This window comes from Mastomys coucha, unplaced genomic scaffold, assembly GCF_008632895.1.
Source record: "Mastomys coucha isolate ucsf_1 unplaced genomic scaffold, UCSF_Mcou_1 pScaffold22, whole genome shotgun sequence".
Classification (NCBI taxonomy): Eukaryota; Metazoa; Chordata; class Mammalia; order Rodentia; family Muridae; genus Mastomys; species Mastomys coucha.
In genome coordinates this window covers 94390281-94406585 of record NW_022196905.1, presented here as the reverse complement: position 1 = coordinate 94406585, position 16305 = coordinate 94390281, and the positions used below count along the sequence as shown (strand labels likewise).

Below are 16305 nucleotides of genomic sequence, written 5' to 3'. Positions count from 1 at the left end.
AGCAAGAGCTTCTCTGGGGTGTTATTAGCAGGAGTTACTTAGTTATTGTTGAGGCAGTCTCATTCTATGGTCAAGACTGGGTTTGGAGTTATTGTTTTCCTGTCTCAGCCTCCAGGTGTTGATTACAAGCCTGTTCTTCCACACTGAGGGGGTAATGGTCATGGGGGATAGGCAACAGTTTTTAGATATAACTTTTTCGGAGTACCCTGTCATTAATGTTGCTTTGTTGGAAAGATTGGATTGTATCAACCTGTTCAGATCAGGTATTGGCCTGTGAGAGTGGGGAGACAGAGACAGATACATGGCCAGTAGCCTTTGTTCTTTGTGAATTGAGGGCCATTCCCAAAGAAGCAGAAATCAAAGCTGCACGCCCTTCCCAGAAATAGTTAGAATAGCTCCTTGGTAACCCCATTTTTTTCTCCATTACTGCTTACACTTAAAAAGAGACATAGCCCTGTCAGCGCATCTTTTTTTGTTTGATTGATTCATGGTTATTTGAAACAAGGTTTTGTGGTCTAGCCCAGACTGGCTTGGAACTCCTCCTGGCAGTGCTCCTGCCTCAGCATCGTGCACGTGCACCAGAGCACAAGGTGCTAAGCAGTAGGGTTGGGTGCAGTTTCTCCTGTGGAAGAAAACCCAGAAGCAAACGAACATACCCCAGCAAGAGTCAGAGCTGGGGTAAACAGACTGGACAGTAAGCATACAGTGCCAATGTGATTGTTTCTTGGTATTTTACAGCTTAAAATATGGCAACTTTTTTCTGTGTGATGGAGGGAAAAATGTATTTAGAGAAAGAAGAGAGGTCCTTGCTGCACTCTAGTGACCAGTGAGGAAGAAAATGGTAGCTGAAGCCCTCAAAGTGTCTGTCTTCACAAATCTCAAACCAGTTCACTCCACACTGGATAACTTGATCTCTGCTACGGCTTTGGCTTATGAGGGCCATGTCCCTAGCAGGCCAGCTCAGTTCTTCAGTCCCCAGAGGCTTCTTCTTGGTCTTCCCAGACTCAGGGTTCAGAGGCAGCTCTCCCTTAATACTTAGAGAAGGTGGCCCACCCAGTTCATGCATGTGCTTCCATTCTCTTATCTCTATGTGGCGGCATTTTATCTCTTTTAGATGGTTTCATTGGTAAAGTTTCTGCTATGTAGGAGTTGGAGTGTCATGTTGGGTCCCTAGCATCTGTGTGAAAGAATAGGCACCAAAATAGGGACAGTAATCCCAGTATTAGGTAGGCAAAGGGAGTGGGATCCCAAGGCCAATGGCCAACTGGTCTACCCTCATCAGTGAGCCCCGGGTTCTATGGGAGACCTGCCACAAGATGGATGGATGGATGGATGGATGGATGGATGGATAGATAGAATGCCACAAGATAGATAGATATACAGACAGACAACAGATTGATCGATAGATAGACAGACAGACAGATAGACAGACAGACAGACAGAAAGAAAGTAAACTTCAGGTTCTGTGGGAGACCTTCCACAAGATAAATAGATAGATAGACATTGGTGCCTATGTGCACACAATTACTGTGTGCTTCCGCACCAAACACACGCTTGTTTGCTTGCTTTTAAACTGAGTCAAAATTTCGTTATGTATATCCAATACCAGTTTGCCATGTTTCACAAATGTTTTCTCTCAGTTTATAGCTTCTTCTTACTTATATAAGTGCTTTTTAAAAGTAGATGTTGTTAATTTTGGTGGTGAAAGGCGGGGTGCCAGGAGTGTGAGAAAGCCAGCCACCCTGCATCTGTAGTTGGGTGACAGAGATGGATTCCAGGGCTGCCTTTCTCCTTTCCCCCCTTTTTCTTTAGTCTGGGACCCAGCCCTGGTATGGTGCCACCCACATTGAGGGTGAGTCTCCCTAGGTCAATTAAACCTTTCTGGAAACACCCCCATGGGCACACCTAGAGGTGATTCACAATCCAGCCAAGATAGCAGTGAAGATTAGCTACCATAGCCCTATCACTTGTCAGCTTGATGCCTTATGTCACAACATTCCACCTTGACCACTAAAGTTTTGTTTTTATCTCCTAATGTAAAATCCTCTTAGTCTACCTCCAGAGTCCTCACAGTCTTTGCCAGTCCCAATACTGTTCAAAAGTCTCTTCTGAAACTCGGGCTGATCTCTTAATTGTGAGTCCCTATTAAAAATGAACAGGGGACATCTAATGCATATAGTAAACATTCCCACTTCAAAAGAGATGTTATGGACAGACAGCAAGCAAACACTGGGCCAAAGCAAAACCTAAACACACTGGGCAGTACCAAGCCATGCTGCTCCATAGCTGGTGACTGGGCTGGCACTCCCAGCAGCCACAGACAGCTGACCCCACCAGCTCTGCCCCCGCCCCCAAGGAGTGTCTCTTACAGTGATGTTTGCAGCTTTCCTCGGAAAACGTGCCGTGCGCGGCTGTGGAGTGTCAGAGATATACTAGATTAACAATCAGACCTGTGAGCCACTGGGTAATTTGTGTGGCTGTATTTCTGGGAAACAAAGTCTCTCGTTCTGTGTCCCAGGCTGCGTAGTTCTATTGAGGTGTCCCAGGCTGCGTAGTTCTATTGAGGTGTCCCAGGCTGTGTAGTTCTATTGAGGTGTCCCAGGCTGTGTAGTTCTATTGAGGTATCCCAGGCTGTGTAGTTCTATTGAGGTGTCCCAGGCTGTGTAGTTCTATTGAGGTGTCCCAGGCTGCGTAGTTCTATTGAGGTATCCCAGGCTGTGTAGTTCTATTGAGGTGTCCCAGGCTGTGTAGTTCTATTGAGGTGTCCCAGGCTGTGTAGTTCTATTGAGGTGTCCCAGGCTGCGTAGTTCTATTGAGGTGTCCCAGGCTGCGTAGTTCTATTGAGTACTGGGTTTCTGCTTTCATTGCTGGCGAAGTGCTGACTTTGTTTTTCCTTTACAGTTTACACCTTTAAATATGTACGTGACTTTTGATTGCTAGCATTTTGTTGAAAGTTCTTGATATGTAAATGCACAGGGCATGCTTTCCAATCATCTCTTACTGTCTAGCTTTGGTGTCATGGCATTGCTGCTGTGCAAGATGATTCGTAGAGATCTTAAAACATATTTAGAGACTGTGCTGTCATTTATATAAGTAAGAAGGGAAATAAAAGTGTACACACATCTGCTTGAATATATCAAAAGAAGGGCTAAAGGGAGATATCAAAGGTTTATGGAAGGGAGTGGCACTTCAAAGTTAGACCCTTTTATGTAGTTTAGGCTTTTTCAAACCTGCTACTTTTCATATTTAAGATGAGAATGGGAATCAGAAAAATGCTAAATTGCCAAAACAAGTGAACTAGGTTATATTTTAAATGAGTACTGTGCCCATATTCAAGAATGAATCTAAGTTACTTATTAACACTGTGCTGGAGCAGTTACCCTCAGTTTGAATGGAGGTGGAGGGACAGAAGTCCTGAACTCTTTTTAGTGTGTTTACTTTCTGCACTTATGTGGACAAAATACTTTAGGGACATTTTTTAGGTACCTTGAGGATTGAGTTTTGAGTTTTGAAGTTGTTGGAATAAAGGTTTCCTTGAGAAAGGAAAGGATTGATGTATAATATGAGCTAGGAGAAGGCAAAAATAAATCTTTGGGGGATGAATTAGAGTTGAAGGCACCAGTTTGTCTATATTTTTAAAACCAGTATATGTTCATATTATATATGTATTATAGTGTTATATAATATATATACAAAATATGAATCCATACTATAATAAACTGATTAATAAATAAGTGGGGGTGGGCCTCTTGCTTAAGTAGGACTCAAGTTTAAGAGTTATCACTGTCACTTTGTAGCCAATTAGCATGGCTAGTGATGATTAGTGGCATCAAGGATCAAAACAAAAGCAGGGGCTCACTGACCAGGGACATGGATTCTCATGGTCTTAAAGCATTTCCACACTGTCTTAGTTTAGGTTTTACTGCTGTGAAGAGACACCATGACCAAGGTAACCCTTATAAAGGAAAACATATAATTGAGACTGGCTTAAAGTTTTAGAGGTTTAGTCCATTATCATCATGGTGGGAAACTTGGTAGCATCCAGGCAGATACGATGCTGGAGGAGCTGAGAATTCTGCATCTTGATCAGCAGTCAGCAACAGTAGACTGTGTGCCTTACTGGGCATGGCTTGAGTATAGAAGACTTCAAAGTCCATCCCCACAGTGAAACACCACCTCTAACAAAGCCACACCCACTCCAACAAGGCCACACCTCCTAAAAGTGCCACTCCGTGTAGGCCATGTATTCAAACACATGAGTCTCTGGGGGCCATACCTATTCAAACCATCATACCCACAGACTGTATGTTAGTTGCAAGGAATAAGGTAGAAATTATAAGATCCAGCAACAATATGGAACTGACGGTCACCCGTGTGACTGCAATTATGACACCCCAAAGGGACACATCCTCATCTATGCCCAAAGTGGCATGACCTCACATTAGGATGAACTGTCCTGCAAATTCTTAATCAGGAATGTTGCACTTTCTAAAAAGGAGCGATGGGGAGAGGCTGCAGTTTATGGATAAGTAAGGACTGTAAATGACCAAGGCTGTAGAATGAGCCTTATTCACGTGAAAGGCTTGAGATAAGGATGGACTAGCAATACAGTGCTTGACCTTACATGGGATGACAGATTGAGAGAAAATGCTGTAGAGGACAGCATTAGATCAGTTGAGAAATTTGACCACACAGACCAAGAAATAGATAAAGCTTTTATAAGACTTCAGTTAGCCAGAGTTGATGGCTGTGATGTGTCTGTAGAGGAAGTACCTGCCTATAAGGAAATGCACAGTCTAGGGTAGAAGCCAAGAGGTGATGCGTATGGTACCTGTGATTTATCCTGGGGGGTTGGAGGTGGCTAAGGCCAGATAAACACAGATTAAAAGAGGTTACTAATAATAGCTGAATCTGGGTATGATTGTCCTTTTTGTGTTCTTGAATAAAAGCTCCTGTAAAGTTTGAAATTATTTCCAAGCACAATATTTAAAACATTAAAAACAATCTGGCCTTTATTTTAGACTGTTCTCATTTACAAAGACCTCGTCTCTTTGTCTGGAGTCGGGGTTTGGAATGAGCATTTTTACAATATTTCCCTCTGTTTTGGTGTTGCAAGCCACACTTGTCAAATGTGGCAGCAGTTAGTGGAAAATAAGCCATTCTGTGAGCTGTAAAGCCTCAGTATGGGGGTGGCTTTTACCATTGTGACCAAGTCACACCTGCTATGGCAACTGCTGTCCTCAGGATTGTCATTAGCTCATATTTTGAAGACATTTTAGAATGATTAATTTACATTTAAAAAGTACCATGATTGGGGCGGAGAGAGGGCTCCTAGGTTAAGAGAACTGACCGCTCATACAGAGGTCCTGAGTTTAAAGAACTGACCACTCATACAGAGGTCCTGAGTTCAGTTCCCAGCAACCACATGGTGGCTCACAACCACCTGTAATGGGATCCAATGCCTTTTTTTGGTTTGTCTGAAGAGAGCTGCAGTGCACTCATACATAAAATAAAGACATCTTTGAAAAACAAAGTACTATGATTATTCAGATTATCTAGTTTTATAAGTTTAGACCTTTTTATTGCCCCAGTAGTTATGAATTTGCTTCTTAACTGCCTCTTGCTGTTGTTCCCTCTCCTTTTCTAGGCATTGATGATGTAACACCACACGAAACAAAAGATTCTGCTTTTATGGAGTTTAGTTTTTATGTGTGTTGGGGGGAGGGAAAGTTAGGAATAGCCAGTAGAAATCATCTGGTAATGCTGGAGAAATCTCAGAGAAGGGATCTAGAGAACGCCAGGGCAGACTCAGAAAGAATACAGGAGGCATTTGAGCAATGACTTGAAGACAGGAAGGAAGGGCTGTGAAGAAATAATGCCTCGTAGATGCCCTTAGAGTAGCAAGTGGAAAGGCCATGAGGCCTGATGTGCCCAGTCTGCAGGAAGTGTGACCAAGGAGTGGGAAGTGGTGTCAGGAGCTCAGCGGATGTCATATTGGGTCTTTTATGACTATGATGGTTCCTACTGTGAGGCAACGAGAGGGTCACTGTGAGATAGGGGTGTCCCTTTTGTCGTATGGTTGATGTAGGCTGTGTGGTCTGATGATCCTCACTGCTTTCATGAGAAGGAACTGGAATAGAGATGTGTAGACATCAGTAGGTCAGTTCCTAAGCTTTGGTAGAAACTCCAGGGAGAGCCGATGACACAGGCTTTGAGATGCACAGGTACTGGGGATGTGAAGGGAAGTAGAATCTGAGAGTACTTGGGGAACAGTCAGTAGTAGCATTTGCTGATGGAATGTAGAGAACGGTCAAGGATCAGAATTGCTGAGGTTGGGAAGGGGCAGGGCTCAGTCTAGAAGATGGGGAGACAGTTGCCACGTTTGGGATCAAACCAAGAGTATGAGTGGCAGGGAAGGGAAGCATGCCAGAGTGCAGCGAGCCATGCCAGGTGCTGCCCATAGCTCGAGAGAGGTGAGGTCTGACTGGCCTTTAGAGGTCACCCAGTAGGTGATGGTATTCCTCTGAGTATTAGTGGTGCAGCGATGGGGAGCAATTTAATTCAGTCTGAATGGGAGGATCCTAGTGGGCAGAAGTACATGTTGGTGATGTTTGACCTCCATGAGGATGTTGTCACCTACAGGGAAGTGTAGGGAGAAGGATTGTGTACCGTCTGGTAACTGGAGATCTGTCTGGCAGTAGTTGTTATTTTATTGGGAGGAGAGAGGAGAGGAACTTAACAGCAGTGCTCCTCCTGAGCGCCAGGCTTACATCTGCAGTGGCAGAGGTTAGATCAGCTGTGACCTGAGCGGAGGCAGTGGGAGGGGATGCTGTCAGCATCTGCAGTCCAAGTCTGATCAGGTCAGCATATGGAGGGCCACAGACTTCATGTGGCTCTTTTGTTCTTTCCCTTCATGCATTTTGTTACATGATCTGGCAGGTGTCCCAGAAGAGCCATGGGAGGCCATAAAATTGCTTATTAGAAGTTTATTTCAGGTGGGTGGGTGGGTGGAGGAATACCCACATAGAAGCAGGGGGAGGGAGGATGAGATTAGGGGGTTTCTGGGAGGGGGAGGGAACCGGGAAAGGAGATAACAATCGAAATGTAAATAAAGAAAATATCCAATAAAAAAGAAAAAAAGAAAACATTAAAAAAAAGTTTGTTTGAGAAGATGGGCGTTTGTGCTGTTTAGTGCTCCGGTGTTGGAGCTCAGAGACCCTGAAATCCGTTAAAGACTGAGGAACAGTATGTTTCCATTCATCTACAAACTATGAAGACTTTAATTGATTTTAAGCCTCTTAGATTTTGCTTGATAGAACCCCCATGTTTAGTAACACAGGGTTTAATGAGACAGAGGTGTGGCTAACACTTTAGCCAAGTCTGGAGTTCAGGTGACTGCTTCTGATTTATATAATTTAGTTTTGAAATTCATATTTTTATGTATGAACATTTGTGCATTTAAAAATACTCAGCCTTTGACATCATACCAGATTTATCCTAAGTTACAGGCAGGTGAAGCATGATTATAAATATATGTAGATTTATAAGGGTCAGAGTAGAAATACTGTCTAACTTGTGGCCCATTTAGTTTTTTGTTTTTTGTTTTTGTCGAGACAGGGTTTCTCTGTGTAGCCCTGGCTGTCCTGGAACTCACTCTGTAGACCAGGCTGGCCTTGAACTCAGAAATCTACCTGCCTCTGCCTCCCAAGTGCTGGGATTAAAGGCGTGCACCACCACCACCCGGCTTGGGGCCCTTTTAGAACTTGACACCTTGAAATTGTGTCGTGTGCCGCCGCAGTTGGAATGTACCTACATCATTTCCTAAGCATTTCTTTTGGTTGAACTTGCATTTAAATGAAAGCTTAGAAAGCTCCATCAGCTGTTTAGTATTTTCTGTCTGCATGTCGCCATTTTCTGTAGATTGCATGCTGCTCAGAAGGCTGAACTGAGAAAAACATTGGTGCTCTACCTTGCTGTTCACAGTTTCCTGGCTTCCTGCTCCTTCCACCTATCTGATATCTGCTTGGGCCTGGCCATGAGAACTGGCCAAACCAGATAAATCTGCACCTACACAGCATGCGTGAGAGACGAAGAACACCTCAGGAAGAAAGTGAGCAGAAGATAGGGAGAAGCCTTCGCCACAGGGAAAGCATGAATTAACCAATAAATAGGGTAGAATGTGCACCATCCTTAATGAGCAAGAAGATTGTGGTTGAATCCATTTTATATCCTAAAAGTAAGAAAGTGAGCAGGTGTGGCTAAATGTGGACTGTTATTGCATGTAAGAGCGTAATTGCTTTGCACATTGTGGGGAATCCATTTGGTATCATTATGAAAATTGAATGGAAAAGTCTTGGAAATGTAATATTGAATGAAAGTATTAAGTCTTATAAGACAAGACCTGTTTGATGTCACTGACTTACATTCTTGGGTCAGTTATTGTATGAGGCAGGGTCTCATGGGGTCTAGGCTGGCCTCCAGTTTGCTGTGTAGCTGAGGAAGGCCTTGAACTCTTACTAAGCCTACACCCCCAAGCTGCTGTTGCCAATGGATATGAGTCACTGGCTCTCAGTATAGAATGACCCTGTGCTCTGTAAACGGACCCCAATGTAGTTACTAGTTCTTTAGTTAAAAACATTTTTTTTTTTTTTTTACTATTATACACATGTATGCTGCAAAAGTTTTGGTACTTGTCTCCTGTTCCACATGTCAAAATTTCTCTGGAATATGTGCCTAAGAATTAAGGAGAATGTGTATATTCAATTTTCATTCCATAGGATTGAGAGACATGAGCCTGGTGATATTCATATTATTGTTTTGCTTTGGATTTAACTAAATTCTTACAAATACTTATTGTAGGTAGCAAATAACATATTGAAAATACAATTAAGACTGGGCTGTAGTTCTCTTAGTAGAGCACTTGCCTAGCATTTATAAATTTTGGAGCTGCGCAGTGATGGAACATGCCTTTAATTCTAGCACTTGGGAGGCAGAGGCAGGCAGATTTCTGAGTTTGAGGCCAGCCTGCTCTACAGAGTGAGTTCCAGGACAGAAAGGGCTATACAGAGAAACCCTGTCTGGAAAAAAACATACATACATATATAGATATAGATATAGATATAGATATAGATATAGATAGATAGATATAATAGATATATATAATATATAATATATAATTATATATCTATCTATATCTATATATATATATCAGAAGTGTAATGCAGAATGAAAATGTTAAATCCTGTAAGACAAGAGCTGTTTGATATCATTTTTATGGATTTGTTTATAGAGTCCCCATCATTCCATAAATGAATGGTAGTGGCTCACTCCTAGAATCCTAGCACTTCAGAGGTGGACACAGTAGGATCAGCTACATAGTGAGTTCAAGCCCAGCCTATGCTATGTAAGACCTTATTATTAAGCTATATTCTGAAGACAGAATTTAGGACACGTCACTTCTGTTTTTTCCCCTACTGGCATTTGAATGCTTAATACTGCTATTAAGTTTCTTGGTTTAAAGACTTCTTTCTCAGTAAGCTTGTGTGTGTGTGTCTACTGCCTGATACAGCATACAACTAAGATTTGTTGAAGATGCAATGCAGTGTTTTAAATAGTAATATTTATTATTTGTGCCTGTCTGTGGGGGAGGAGTGCTTGTGTGCTACGGCATGCTGTCCTACTTAGGTTTTCATTGCTGTGATGAGACACCATGACCAAAGCAGCTCTTATAGAAAACACTTAATTGGAGCTGGCTTTCAGTTCAGAAGTTCAGTCCCTTATTACCATGGCAGGAAGCATGGCAGCATGTGGGCAGATGTGGTGCTGGAGGAGCTAAGAGTTCTACATCTTGATCTGAAATCAGCCAGGAGGAAAGTGATTCTTCTTCACTGGGCAGAGCTTGAGCACTAGGAGTCCTCAGTGACACGCTTCCTCCAACGAGGCTACACCTCCTAAGAGTGCCACTTCCCGTGGGCAGAGCATAGTCAAGCCACCACATGTGCTTATGGAGGTCAGGACAGCTTGCAGAACACCATGAATTGGCTTTCTCCTTACACCATGTGAGTCCCAGGGATCAAGTTTAGGGACAAGGTGCCTCTCTTTCTAACTTTACCTCCTAGTTAATTACCAGCCAAGCTTGGCTGGCATGATGGTTATTCCTATAATTCCAACACTTAGTTAAGGCTGGATTGGGTTACATGAGATCTTGTCTCAACAAATAACACAAATAAAAACCATAGCAACATTAGAAATCATCAAAGAAGTGGGAAACTTGTCACAGCTGGATTCTTCTTGGAGAGGTGTTTAAATGATAACTGATTTTTGTTTGAATTGTTATGATTAAAGAATTTAACAAAGTTTTTGACCCAACCGAGTCGTATGCAAGAAAGCAGAATGTTGTTAACTATGACGATGCTTCTGTAGGTACAGAACACTGGCCAAGAGTAAGAATAGAGTTAGGAGGTCTGCTGGAATTAGTGCCGGGTATTCATTCCTGAAGACAGGAGACTTGAGACCAAGGAAGTAATTGGTTAAAACTGGAAAGTTTCTGAAGCAGAATTGATGTTGTCTAGAGCCTAGAGTCCATATCTGTATGCTAGGGCTCTCCTACTGAAACATGGGCTCACAAATAGAAGCACTCATATAGTCTGTGTGTGGTATGGCCTGCGTGTGACCTTACAGGGAGGATGCAGAGTTTCTGGTTTTAAATTTGCACACATCCATTCAGCTCTATACTTGGTTTACCTTCTGATGATTGACAGGCACACTTAGAGAAATAGTTTGTTTTTATTTTCCTCCCTGAAGGGGGAGACACTGCGCTCTGTATTATGTCCCCAACGGGAGGAGCTGGGTTAGATCTGCCCTGACTCTCATCCTGGTGCTGGCACTGTGTTTTGACATAACTTCTCCTGGTTTCAGCTTCGAAACCAGGTTTTGGATCGAATACTTTAATTGATCTACTTTTCATGGATTTTTTTTTTTTTTTTTAAAAAAAGCACATCACATCTATTTCTTTTTCAAAAGCTTCTTTTTACATTTTATATATTCATTGTGTATGTGTTTGTGCGCCATGGCAGTCTTGTGGAGGTCAGAGGAGGATTTGCAGGAATCAGTTCTTTCCTTCCACCCTGTAGATTCCAGGGTTCAATCACAGGTTGTGGTTGTCAGGCTTGGTGGCAAGCACTGAGCCATCTTGCTGGCCCCCTTTTCAAATGTTGTTGTTGTTTTTTTTTTTTTAAAAGATTTATTTTATGTGTATATGAGTATACTGTAGCTGTCTTCAGACACACCAGAAGAGGACATCAGATGCCATTACAGGTGTTTGTGAGCCACCATGTGGTTGCTGAGAATTGAACTCAGGACCTCTGGAAGGGCAGCCAGGGCTCATAACCATTGAACCATCTCTCCAGCCCCATCACCTGTTGTTTTAAAAGCAGTTTTATCTGCCTGAAGTGGTGTGTTCTCAGGTGTTAAGGAAGCAGAGAGGGTGCTGGGTCGGCTGGTATGCAGAACACAAGCTAAGTCTCTCCCTTTCTTTCTCACAGGTGTGACACTTCTTGACATCTGCTTCAGGAAGCAAGTGCCTGTCATTCCTGTCTGTGCAGATTCATGCCAGCGCTGCACACAGCATCAGGTCAGTTGTAGGACTTCATAAAGGAGCAAGGGATGGAATCCTTGCGGCACATCATGTCTGCAGAGCTGGGATTCAGAAGATCCAGGTTTCAACCCCGCTTCATCCCTGAGAGCTGGGTCAACTAGGGCAAGTCACTTTGTCTTCATGGCAGTTAATATTGTCACCTAAACTGGGCATATTGGAATTCACTGTCTTCGGCTCGGATTCTGCCTTTTAGTCATCAGTACGTTTATCATGGGTGCCTGTAAACGACAAAACTGTGTGTTAGAAACATTTCCTTTATCTCTTTCCTGGAAAATACCATTGGGTTTTGATGAACTAACACATCAGAAAACAGTTATAGCAGATTGATAGTGTCCTTACCTTGAGGGGCTTCACAGCTTAGCAACATAGCCCACCCACTGCAGAGCTTCAACCACTCAGTTGCCTGTCTCATCACTCATCCTCCTAACTGCTGGCTGGGAGCTGAGGCCCTCTGCCTCTGTCCATCATCAGAAAATATTCTACCATCACTGGCCCTAGGAAAGATCAGAATTCAAAATGGAAAGCAACGTACTGTCTGAGCCACAGTGAAGCCGGCAGCAGGGTAATCAGCAGCCCCCTGTAATCAGCTGTGCTGTCCCCACTGGGAGTGACCAGGTCGAGTGGAAAATGGCATCGTGAAGTGCTTGTGAGTCCCAGGACTCTGCGGTGCTTAACTGTGGTGGTCCATTTTAGCCATGGGCTTTTACTGTTTCATGGCTTCGAGTCCTTCGGTAATGGTCTTTAAGAGATGGCGCCTTTTGGGCCATGATAGTCCTCTGCTGGTTGAAAATCCCTCAACTGAAATTTGCTTAACCAAAAAGGGACAAAAGGGACAGGGTATCAGGCTTTGGAGAGTGTTCCAGGTCCAGATCCATGGCAACCCAGGGACCTAGGCAGAGGTGCCAGCTCTCAGCAAAGGGCCTGTCCTCTGCACACAGTGTTTTTTCCCCATCTCTGGCATCCTTGGTTGCAGAGTCCTAGTTAGACTCCTCTGACAGGCTTTTCTACCTGTACCAGCCTACATTTCCTGGAGTCCCATAGTCCTTAAGTAGCTCCTGGCAGGCTTAGGGGAGGGGCATTTAAAACCTCACACTGGCCTTTGTGTTGTTAAAGCCTAGTCTCTAAACATCACCTGACTTCTTTCTCCTGAAGAACAGAGAGATGGCTCAGTGGTTAGAGCATTGACTGCTCTTCCACAGGTCCTGAGTTCAATTCCCAGCAACCACATGGTGGCTCACAACCATCAGTAATGAGATCTGATGCCCACTTCTGAAGAGAGCAACAGTGTACTCATACACATAAAATAAATAAATACATACATCGTTTTGTTCTTGCTTTTTGTTTTTTAAAGACAGCCTGCTAGTGCCCCTCCGGCAGACATACTCCGAAAACTAAGTGGAGTAGCACATGTTGACATTAAGTCCCCAGTACCAACCGAGGAAAACTTAAAAGTTCAGGGAAGGAACTCAAGAAAATCCAGGTGAATTTGTGAATACAGATCCTTAGTGCAAAATTGAAAGTGCCAGGTGTATAAAGTTTCTATAATCAGAAAAGACAAAGTGGCAAAATAAGATTGCATTGCTAATGACTTTAGAATTTTAAGTTATAATTTATTTTTCCTTAATTTTAAGACACAATGGTTAAAGCCTAGGACCCAGGAGGACTAGATGAGTTTCACTTGGTGATAGAGCATCTGCCCAGCATGGCTAAGGCCCTTAGTTTGGTCTTCTTCACTGTAGATAAACTAATGTTACTAAGTAGGTAGATAATTTAGGAATATTCTATTAGTCAGGGTCCTCTAGAGTCACAGAACTTATGGTAGTCTCTAAATAGTAAAAGAATTTGTTGATGACTTACAGTCTGTAGTCCAACTCCCAACAATGGTCAGTAGCAACTGTGAGTAGAAATCCTAGGATCTAGCAGTTGCTCAGTCTCAACAAGGCAAGCAGACAGAGGAGAGAGCCTTCCTTCTTCCAGTGTCCTTATATAGGTCTGCAGCAGAAAGTGTGGCCTAGATTAAAGATAAATGTGCCACCACACCTTTAGTCCCAGATGACCTTGAAACTCTGAGATCTTCCTGTCTTAATCTTCTGGGATTCATAGCCTTGTGCCACCACACCTTTAATCCCAGATGACCTTGAACTCTGAGATCTTCCTGTCTTAATCTTCTGGGATTCATAGCCACTATGCCTCAAGATCTCCATGCCGAGATCCAGGTCAGAAACTTGTATCTTTCAGCCTCCAGATTAGGACCACAGGTGAGCCTTCCAATTCTGGATTGTAGTTCATTCCAGATAGAGTCAAGTTGACAACCAGGACTAGCCACTACAAATATTTATAATCTGCATCATACTTTTATCTTTCACTGTGAAGCTTGGTGTAATTTTTCCTTTTCCTGTAGTCTTCGAGTAATGCCTTGTTTGCACACCGCCTCACTGAACTGAAGTTTAAATCCAAAGCACTCCCACAGATAGGATACTTATTTGGAGAGCAAAGTGTCCATTGACCTCCGCTAGTCAGTGAAAACCAATCCCTGTGTAGTGTCCCTGGTGATAAAAGTGGAAACCTGGAGGCCCCAGACTTTTTAGCTCACAGCCTTGTTGTTTTCAACTGTCTGCCAGGTGGGTTTCCCGAGCTCTTCACATTTTCTCATCAAGAACATGGCTTTGTTGATGTCAGAAGGCTGGCCATGTACAGGCAGCCGGGCACAGTCCGTGAGGGCTTTGCTTGGCCTGTGAAAAGGAGCGGCAGAGATTCAGGGCTGTCCATCTCCTCATGGCCTTTCTGGGATGCCAGTTGGCCCTTTTTCCCTGGGGACTGCATTTTGGTTTTTTGTTCTGTTTTGTTTTTAAATCCCCCCATTTCTATTCTCACTCCCAGCTCTTTCTCACCCCCACCCCCTGGTCCCCAGCCTTTTCCCCCTCTTCACCGCTTTCCTACCCAGTCCCTCTCTCCATCCTCCCCTCATGGCTATTCAGTTTCTCCTCTGAGTGAGATTCTTGAATCCTCCCCTGGGATCTCTTTATTATCTAGTTTCTTTGGGTGTGTGGATTGTAGCACGGCTGTCCTGTAGGTCATAGCTAATGTCCACTCATAAGTGAGTACACACTATGTACGTCCTTTTGGGTCTGGATTACTTCACTCAGGGTAGTATTTTCAAGTTCCATCCATTTGCCTGCAAAATCAAGAATCTTTGTTTTTCATAGTTGAATAGTATTCCATTGTGTAGATGTACCACATTTTCTTTATCCACCTGTGGACTGTTGTACCACAATCTCTGCTAAAAACACTTGGATGTATTAATATGGTTTGAGATGTCTGTGGCTGCTTAGGGGCTTCCTGAGGGCGCTAGTCGTTGAAAAAAAAAAATGTATCTGTGGGTAAGTAAAGAGAAGGGGGAAATTTAGGAGGAGGAATTTCCCTCATCCAAGCACTTTGACCTAACTTGGCCAGGCATCAGATATGTGCCCAAACACTTTTTTTTCTTTATATAATAAAAAGGAAGACTGCTTTTTCTTTAGCAGTTTATGGACACTTGTAACTTCATCAGCTGGAAGGCAACAGTCAGAGTGTGAGGTCAGCCTGGTCTAGTAGGGAGGTCCTGTCAGAAAGACAAGAGAGAACAAACACGAATGAGTCCTTGCAAGTTCTTGGCAATACAAATGATACAGAAGAAAGATAGGCATTGGGAAGTCTGTGGGACATGAGCTCTTTGGGGGCTGTTTAGTTTTTTGCATGCATTGAAGGAGGAGGAGCCTCAAAAAATTGGCCTAGACTCAAACTTCAAATGTCCAGGGTCAAGATCCTGTGATGCACAGATGGTGCATATGAAAGCAGATGGCGTGAACAGTCAGAGAAAGGCAGAAAGCAGGTGGCATGGACAGGCAGAGAAAGGCTGAAAGCAGGTGCTGTGAACAGGCAGAGAAAGGCGGAGTCATATATATGACTTACCATATATACCATATATATACTTGCCTAATATTTGTTAATATCAAAATAAGAATATCTCATTTCTTAGCTCAAGAGATGTCTTTAAGAACCTCATAGGTATGAATATTCACCTCTGTCCTAGTTTTGATTTAAAAGTTAAAATTTAAAGAGCAGAGCTAAGATTTGGCTTAGTTAAAAAGCAAATCTCAGCTGGGCGGTGGTGGCGCACGCCTTTAATCCCAGCGCTTGGGAGGCAGAGGCAGAGGCAGGTGGATTTCTGAGTTCGAGGCCAGCCTGGTCTACAGAGTGAGTTCCAGGACAACCAGGGCTATACAGAGAAACCCTGTCTCAAATCTTACCTTTTCCATTAATCAGTGGACAAGCCTTGTGTTTTTGCTGTGCGTGTGTATGTTTATATATCTTTGAAGGAAAGCTACTAAAAGTTTTCCAGAAAGCAAGCCATCTCACTTTAAAGAATGGCTCATGCCAGGCTGGGGAGAGTGGAGTCTCAGCCAGACACAGTGAGTGCTGTGATGACAGATTGGGAGGTGGGGAGAGGAGAATTCCTGGGAGCTGTGGTCTGGGGTGTACAATAGCACATAACAGAGGGACTGTCTCCGACAAGACAGAGGGCAGGTGCTGTCCCTAGGGCTGTGCTCTGCCCTCTGCATGCATGCTCTCTCTCTCTCTCTCTCTCTCTCTCTCTCTCTCTCTCTCTC

At 43.4% G+C, this 16305-nt stretch overlaps 1 protein-coding gene across 8 annotated transcripts in view; it reads left to right on the top strand.

Moving 5' to 3' along the window:
- Positions 1-16305, top strand: part of Wdfy3 (WD repeat and FYVE domain containing 3) — a 247489-nt gene that overhangs the window by 17380 nt on the left and 213804 nt on the right. For 4 of the 8 annotated variants that reach the window (XM_031337009.1, XM_031337005.1, XM_031337006.1 and 1 more), the window contains exons 1-3: positions 5711-6224; positions 7984-8110; positions 11544-11632. The gene's annotated coding sequence lies outside the window, so the exon portion shown is untranslated. Of the gene's footprint in view, positions 1-5708; positions 6225-7920; positions 8111-11543; positions 11633-16305 lie in introns of those variants that run through there. The other 4 variants (XM_031337002.1, XM_031337008.1, XM_031337004.1 and 1 more) reach the window with 3 other exon arrangements.